This window comes from Hoplias malabaricus, chromosome 16, assembly GCF_029633855.1.
Source record: "Hoplias malabaricus isolate fHopMal1 chromosome 16, fHopMal1.hap1, whole genome shotgun sequence".
In the NCBI taxonomy this organism is placed as follows: Eukaryota; Metazoa; Chordata; class Actinopteri; order Characiformes; family Erythrinidae; genus Hoplias; species Hoplias malabaricus.
The window spans coordinates 14,737,393-14,746,876 of record NC_089815.1 but is presented as its reverse complement, the minus strand read 5'-3'; positions in this window follow the sequence as shown (position 1 = coordinate 14,746,876).

Below are 9,484 nucleotides of genomic sequence, written 5' to 3'. Positions count from 1 at the left end.
GCCTACATTCTCCGCAAACAACTTATGCAACAGGACAGCCTGACCCACAAGGCATTCATGGAAGAGCTTGTTGAACAGCTGTGTGGTATGCAAAAACCCCATGGAAGTGTGAACAGTGTGATGTCTACCTTTGCATGCAGCCAGACAGAAACTGTTTTAGAGACTGGCATCTTTTGTTGAACTGACTCATACATATATATACACACAAGGATATACAGTATGACTATCTTTAGTATATTATCACTATCTTTACATGTGAACACAGTTTCCATTTATTTTAATTCATTTAAGTTATTTATTTATTTTTTTTTATTGCTTGTTTAGTTCTCTTTTTTTGCAATAAACTGTGACCATCTGCCTCTGGTCTCTTCTCTTTTGACAGCTGTGGCGGTGACAACTAATGGGCCATTCATTAGGCAGTGGGGTGGGGACCTCGCACCTCGGTTTTCGCACCTATCTTCATGCATATGCAATGTAGGAGCCAGTGACTCAGTGTCAGCCACATTTGTTATGTCCTAAGTATAAAATTACATACAATTTATGAAAAGTAGAATCAGCAGTGTGTTGCCAAGACCCGTGTTCACAAAGTTTTGACCTCAAAGGTCCCGGCGAGAAATGTTTAGAATGTGTTTTTTCACAGTATATCAGCACTTCTGAAAATAGGTTTTTGGAAAGTCTAAGTTTAGAGTAAATTTAATCAAAATATAGATGTATGACACTCTTACTGATTCAACATTGTTGTTGCAGAGATAGTTCTGAAAAATGCATGTGTAACACTTTGAGAAAAAATTATTTCAGATGCGTACAATTTGTAAAACAATCAAGGCATGTCAGACTACACCAGAGTGTCTGAAAACCCCTCAGACTCCAGGGGACAAACTACACACACTGTTATTTCAAATAATGGAAATATTTTATTAAGAGAAAAGAGAATATTTAATTAACATAGCACAATCTCAAAATCTCACGGCATCAATGCAGGTGAAACCGATTCGCATTTAAAGATAGGCTAGGCGATAAGGCTTGTGACTAATGTGTTGCTAAATGAGATTTAATTAATGTATAAATTTATCAAGAGACTTAATTAGGCATCAGCTTCTGAAAATGAGTAATTTATGCTTGCTTACTCTTGTCGCTGTTATAACCAAGCCGATGGGTCCAGCAGATTCAATCTCCATTCTCCGGGTCTTGGCTTCCTGTCCTCCCCGTGTCACTGAAGGTAGGCTCGTTAGGGAGGGGATTCCTTCCAGGATGAGTCAGTCACTCTTGGCCTTAGACGGTGTGACGTCAGTCGGGGGATTCCCTTCACAGAGGACTGCTGGCCTGGCTGGATCGTCCCCGGAGTGAGGGGGGGCGTCAAAGAGTAGCTCGCTGTTTCCTCAAATCCTCAGAAGCGACGCCCTCAGAAGTCAGAGTATAAAGCTAACATATCAGCTATCAACTAATCTCAGGGGTACTATCTTATTCTGGCCAAAATAAGTTTCACCTGCTTTGATCAGTCGTAAAATTAAAACTTTGATTGGGCGACAAACACAAATAAACAAAGAAAAGATTACTGAAAATTTTTCGACGTTATATTTTCTGTATCGCACTGCTAACTAGCACAAGGCGTCCCTTGGGCGTTGAGTGAGGTCCTCTATAAAGTTTGTTGAAGAGTCTTGTCGGCGTAACGAAGAAGAAGAGTGTCACACGAAGAGAAGAGTGAAGAGAGAGCGATGTGAAGAGCGTAAGAGAATGCGAAGCGAAAAGAGAGAGTTGAGAGCTGGGCAACCCCTTTTCATATGTGCCGCGGTCACGCCCATTTGGGAGGTCTCCTTTCTTTGATTGGATCCTGGGTCTGAGGCTCACATGACTTGTTTCACGTTTCAGAGAGGGAAGAGAGTCATGTATACTGGACAACATAGAAAACTGAATAAAGTAAAAAAATACTTATATATACTTGTGGTATAGCACAATGAGTGTCCTGGATTATTTTTTATCAAATATCTATGTATGTATATATATCTTGGGTATTTTACGATTACATCACATTACCATGTTATGCTAGATGTTAGAAACTAATTCGTTTTCCTAATCAGAGACAGAAATTTTCCTTCATGATTGAAACAGTAATACACATCACTTCATTAGTTAGTAGACATTCACGTGAGAATAACAGAGGGTAACATTAATACATATTTGCATAAAACGTTCATAAACACCCGATGTGTCCGTTATGCATTTAGAAGGCGGCAGGGCGAAATGTGGTTTCGCAAACGTCCACTTGGGGGCACTGTTGGTCCATGCTATTTGTCTGGTTTGAACCAGGGTTGGGAGTTCACTATAGGTCAGTCCTGGGGCCATCTGTAGATTTTTTTTTTGCAGGAATGTAACCAGTCCTTTCTAGGCGTTATCTAGGCGCCGATCTAGGTATGAACTGGGTTCTTTGATCCTGGTCTCCAAAACTTTGTTTGATCTCCTTCAGTCTAAAAGTGTCATAAACTGGTACTGGTTTTCTTCCTGAAACCAGACATTCCTGAAGAAGACGGGGGTCACTGTGTCCTGCTCAGTCTTTGGTGTAGACATATGTGTGTGCGTGAGTGTGTGTGTTTTTTTGTTTTTTTTTTGGGGGGGGGGGGGTGCAGAGTCTTTCAGCACACACGCATTCTGTGGAATGTGGGGTTCTGTTCCAAAAAATCCTTATTCAGAGTGGAGAGTCTTTTCATTCAGAACTTTTCATTTCTTTATTCGATCCATACTCCACTACACCACCTTCTCGATGATTTTCTCGTTATTGATCCCCCTTTTTCACCTCCAGCTCACCGCCTTATCCAGCACCTTTCACCGCCTCGGGATTCCTCTCTCCAGGGAAAAGACTGCGGCCCTTCAACGTCTCTCGAGTTTCTTGGCATTACTTTAAACTCTGTATCTTTCCAAGCTTCCTTTCACCAGGATAAACTTGAGCGTATCACTGCATTTTCTCTGCGTTTCTCTGCATTTATCGACTCTACTATCTGTACAAAACAGCAGCTCCTCTCTCTTTTGGGCCACCTCAACTATGCCATTCGAATCATCCCTCAGGGACACTCATTTATCTCCCATCTCCTTCATCTTGCCTCTTCAGTGTGCTCACGGCACCATTCAGTCACCTTAGATGACTCTTGCCTCTCTGAGCTGAAATTCTGGCTCACCCTTCTTTGCCACTGAAATGGTATCTCCTTTTTTTACAACGATACTTTTCCAACTCCTCGGACATCCAGCTTTTTACAGACGCTGCTCCTTCAATTGGCTTTGATGGTTACTACGGAGGCCATTGGTTTGCTTCTCCCAGGCCCGCACAATTTGTCAACTTCGCTGCCAAAACCAGCAACTCTTCTGCTCTTTAGGAACTTTACCCCATTGTCATCGCAACACTTGTCTGGGGCCACAAGTGGACAAGAAATTCTAGTTCACTCTGACAATTCTGCAACTGTTCATAAAATCAACAAAATTCCACATCCCTATCACTCATGCCCTATCACCTGCAACACCCGATATCTCAAACTTCTTTACCAAACTTATAACCGGTACACCTCATTCCAGTCACCCTCAGATTACCCTTCTGCTCAAAGGAATCCGAAAAGCCGAACCCCAACTTCCATCTCAGAGATCACCAATCACTTCAGACATTTTATTACGCTGCCTGATCATGCTCTGCTCAGAATGCTTCTCCCCCTATTATTGCTCCTACACTCAAAATCATGTTTCTCCTAGCTTTCTTTGGCTTTCTCAGAATTTCAGAATTCACGACTCTCTCAGTCACATCCAATTCATGTATGTACCCCCTCATATCTGATCTCACCATCCTTGAATCTAATACCTTAATCTTTAACATCAAACATTAAATTAAATTAAATTCTCCACTCAGTCCCTATGAACCCCTTATAGGGAACATCAATCTTAGAAATTCCCAGAATGCCCAACCACCAGACCCACTCTTCATCACAGAATCCAGGTCTGTCGTATCAAGACACAGTGGTTACCCTCCAGGCTATTTCTCAGGCTTTTCATTCAGAATCGGTGCAGCTTCTACTGCTTCCCGTCAGGGAATACCCAACCACACTACTCAACTCCTTGGGCGCTGGTCCTCTCGGGCATACCACAGGTACATCCGTTCCCAAATCAATAATCTCAGACTAGCACATGAGAATCTTGCTTCTCTCTGAACCAGAGAATATTTTGGGGTCAGGCTTGACTCTCCACCAGCAGAAGCCACCCAGAACTCCAGCTCAAGTCCTTCTGAGTTCCCCCTTCCTTGCCCTGCCTACATCAGGCGTGGTCCTCACTTCGCAAAATGGAGTTATGAACTAACTTAAGTTTGGGAGAAGGACCAAGCCCAGACTCCTCCTCTTCATTGCACACCCTATAAAAACCACTTCTCTCTCCTCACCTTCTCATGATGAAATTCACACCCCACACCCACCCCTACTCCTCCTCTTTCACCAATGAATTTGCCAGGTAACACTGAAAAAAGGGAAGACGGAGGGTTTTTGAATTTATGAATATTAAGATTGTATATACAATATAATTTATATTTCTCTTATGAACATGATTAAAACTTATTAAGTTTTATAAACAAAACTTTTTTCCCCATTTTATCAATTTAAAACACACAACCAAGTCTACATCATGTCACTAAAACATCTACCTACTAGTGAAATGCTTATATTTGCTGTGTACTACCAAGCTTGATTTTGCCATTACACCTTAAATAGGTGAATATGCCAAACACAAAAATGTTTTAAACTCAATTCTTAATCCTTAATTTGTTTAAAGCACATACACACTACGAAGAACACACATGAATCTGCCTTTAAACAAACAAACAAACAATGGTATTTACACCTTTCAATCATGTTGTTATTCACCTTCTCCTTCATATTCATTCATTCATTCATTGTCTGTAACAGCTTATCCACTTCAGGGTCACGGTGGGGCCGGAGAAAGGCACCTTCTTCATATAAAATACACAAAACACAGTCCTAATACCTTTCAAACATCACTATGCCTCACTTTATATAAAACACACCACCTATGGCGTTTAATCTATACATAGGCATCTGTACCGCTATACATTTTTTCAGAAATGATTTGCCTCTGATCAAGGCCACGTATCCCTGTTGGTGCTTCTTGACCTAAGCGCAGCCTTCGATACAATAGACCACAATATTCTCATAGAAAGGTTAGAAAACATGGTTGGAATCACAGGGACAGCCCTATTATGGTTCAAATCTTACTTAACGGAACGTTATCAATTCGTAAAAGTAAACAATCTAAATTCAAATTATTCTAAAGTAAGATTTGGAATTCCACAAGGCTCTATTTTAGGACCATTATTATTCACATTATACATGTTACCGCTAGGCACAGTTATAAGAAACCATGACATTAACTTTCACTGTTACGCAGACGACACACAATTGTATATTTCAGCCAAGCCCGATGACAAACACAGATTAAAGAAAATAGAGGACTGTGTAAAAGACGTGAAAGGCTGGATGTTGCGTAACTTCCTCCTTCTAAACAGCAACAAAACAGAGGTCCTACTTTTGGGTCCAAAAGTGACAAGAAATAAATTATCAGACTTAATTTTAAATCTAGCTAACTTTCCAGTTAAACCTGGTTCGGCAGCAAAAAATCTTGGTGTCATAATTGACCCGGATTTATCATTTGATCAACACATAGGTAGTATCACTAGGACAGCTTTTTTACATCTTCGCAATATTGCTAAGATTAGAAATGCCTTATCCCTCCAGGACGCAGAAACATTAGTACATGCCTTTATTACTTCAAGGCTTGACTACTGTAACGCACTACTGTCAGGATGCACCAGCAGCAATCTAAGAAAACTTCAACTAGTTCAAAATGCTGCAGCTAGGGTCCTCACTAAAACTAGAATATTTGAACATATCAGCCCAGTTTTATCATCACTTCATTGGCTGCCTGTTAAATTCCGCATTGACTACAAAATTTTGTTATTAACATATAAAGCTCTACATGGGCTTGCTCCTGAATATCTTCAAGATACAATTTCCTATTATGAGCCTCCACGTTCACTCAGATCACAGAATACTGGATTTTTAAATGTTCCCAGAATTCAGAAGGCCTCAGCTGGGGGAAGAGCCTTTTCTTATAAAGCCCCCCAACTCTGGAATGATCTTCCAGAAAATGTTCGGGACTCAGACACAGTCGCAATCTTCAAATGTAGGCTAAAAACTCATTTGTTTAGTTTATCATTTGGTAGCTAATGCTCCCCCATAGATAAAGGTGGCAGATCCGGGGGGTCCATGGACACAGGGAATTATAGTACACTGAGACGCTGGTGCTGTCGTCCCGCCGCTTCTCGCGATCACTCAGGTTTGTTGACGGTGGAGCGGAGGGATGCCAGTGTTTCAGGATGCTCCCGTGTCTGTGTGTCCTCCTGGTTCTCTCCTTTTAGTTAATGCTGTCATAGTCAGATCTGCCGGAGTCATTAGCCACACTCTGGAAATTTTCATATTTTCTACTTTACAAACACAAAACAGTTCAAAACTAATTCCATCCCTTTACATCTTTTAGAGTAAACGACTGCCCACCTGTCTGTCTGGACACTGATGGATGACTGTCGAGATCCTCCTCCACGCTTCAGACCAGCTGCCCACGCTCCAGCAACCACCAAGTGCCTTGAAGCTGTCCCTACACTGAAGTTCTCATGGACTACTAACTATCATCACCAGTAGATTGACCAGAGGAGGATGGGTCACCCCTTGTGAGCCTTGGTTCCTCCCAAGGTTTCTTCCTCAGCTGGGGGAGTTTTTCCTTGCCACTGTCGCCCCTGGCTTGCTCACTTGAGGGTTTTACATTTGTCTTTACATTTCATGTCAAATCTTGTCTTACTGGAATTCTGTGAAGCTGCTTTGTGACAACATCAGTTGTGAAAAGCGCTATATAAATAAATTTGATTTGATTTGATTTGATTTGTTACCGGTTCAGAAGAAAACTAGACAGCTCTGGCTCTGTTCTCTAGTGTTGTTGCTTGTTAACTGCCTCAACTTTTCAAACACAAAGCCAATATTTCCTCTTATTTTACTCCATCTCTGGTCATGGAGATTTTTAAAAAGGCAATGGGGCATTTTTGGGCCAGTAAAATATAACACTAGGCCATCTCATGGCTGCAAGACACTGTTTGTAGACCTGGCCACATAGTGGACTGTAAAATGATTAGACAGGGGGCAGGATCACAGGAACTCCACTCCGGACTAGGCTCTTCTCAAAGAGAATATACTGCATTAGCAATGCTATGAGAAGCAGCAGTGTTTTAACTTTGACTGTTGCTTTAATTTAGAATCACCCTGGACATTTTATGACTAAGTAGAGTAAATATCCTACAGATTGCTCCTTTAATGAAATTATAAGTGATAAGAATATTGATGATTTTTCTTACTGAGACTTGGAGACTTGGAAACCCAGACTTACTGAGACCCAGAGAATATTTCAAATTAAATGAAGCCACACCAGTAGAGTATATGTACATAAACCAAGGTTGTCAGGCAAAGCAGGAGATGTAGGCATTATACCAAAATACCTTACACATGCACAATATGCACAAGAGTTGCACATTTACTTCTTTTGAAATCCTTTCTGTCAACATAACCAATCCCCCTACAAACAAGAGAATAGTTTCACTTTACAGGCCACCAGATGGCCACACAGGCCACAATGTTCTGTTTTATAACTGCTGTAATTCACATTATACATGCTGTGACTGGGCAGAGTTATAAGTAAACAGTTTCCAATGTTATGCTGATAATACACAGCTGTACATATCAGCCAAACCAAATGCTAAATTTAAATTAAATAAGATCAATGACTGGTTAAAAGATGTAAAACACTGGATGTCAAATAATTTCCTTCTAATGAACTCTGGTTCTCCTTCTGGGCCCAAAAGCTGCAAGAAGTAAACTGTCAGACTTTAGGTTAATAATGGAAATTTTCTCTGTAGCACCTGGGTCAACATCAAAAAATATTGGCACCATAATGGATGAAGATCTATCATTTTACAAACATACAGGTAACATTATTAGGACAGCCTTTTTTCATCTTTGAAATATTGGTAAATTAAAGCCCTAGCAGTTCAGAATGCTAGGGTCAGAATGCCAGCCAGGGTCTTAACTAAAACCAGATAATTTGATTATATCATTTATATAATTTGTGTTTGCAAATTGTCAAGTTAATTGTACTGTAGAAAAATGCTGTTGTACATCCTCTTGATATTTATGTAGAGCACAGTTTGCTTTGCTTTGGTTTCCATCATTAATTATGAAATATGTCCAGTTTGCCAATATTTTGGGTTCTATGCTCAATTAGCGCAGCAACATGCACAAGGTACATGGTATTGGAAATTGGTATCAGAGCTTTGTATAAGACTAGGAGTATAAGTATAGAGCATGGTATCCAGCAAATACTCGATAAAGTATTGGTATACATGCATGTCTTATTATTACAAAAGTAATTTTAAAAAGTTCTTGGAGTTCTAGGAAGCAGGATTAGATCTGATTAACTGGCTGTGGTGGTATAGAGCATGTGAGGTCATCAGTTGATAACCGACATGGACCTACATAAATACTCATATAAATAGCAGCCAAATGTGAGGATATGAGGTAAAGTTGAAATAACATCTATGTCAGGTTACATTGCTTTTCTCCAACATTATGGTATGTTACACTTTCTAAGTGGTTACTTAGAAAACCTATTGGAATTAACCTTTTTACGGCTATTGCAGATTTGAGTCAGGGCATGTAAGTGTCCTAGCCTTATGAACACTGCTACGGTGGACTACAGTGCTACTCAAGCTTAATTTCAATAGAATTTTTAAAATCTCTCTCTCTCTCTCAACTTGCAGTCAGCCTGTTAGGAAGATGAAACACCAATCAATCAAGCCTTGGAAGGTGGTGTGTAGAGGGCGAATCAGAAGCACATCCATTCCAGCACAGTCAAATTACCCCAAGGCACTGCTGCTCCAGCACATGTTTTTGTATGTCTAGTGCCAGTCATGCTCCTAGCATGGGTGTGTATGTTTGTATGTGTGTGTGTGTGTGTGTGTACAGGTACAGGGAGCAGACAGATGGAGGAACATGGGGACCCCTCGTCTGCACCATCAGGATAGTGAAAATATAACAGGCAAATGGTACTGTTATGTGCATCGTAATGTAATTTTCAGGCTGAAGGGATAATACAGATATACTGTTACATCTTTAGCGTACAGTTACACACATTTCTTTGTAATTAAAAATGCAGCCTTTATTTTTATTGATTCATATTTCCTAGCATATTATATAACCAGATCAGAACCACCTACAAAGCAAGTTTTGTGTTAAAAAAAAGTACAGTTCATGCAGAAACTAAGAATTAACTTCATGGTAGATTCTGCCCACTACAAGGTCCTGCTGAGGTATAGGTGTTGTTTGCTATGATGTTGCTAGGTGTT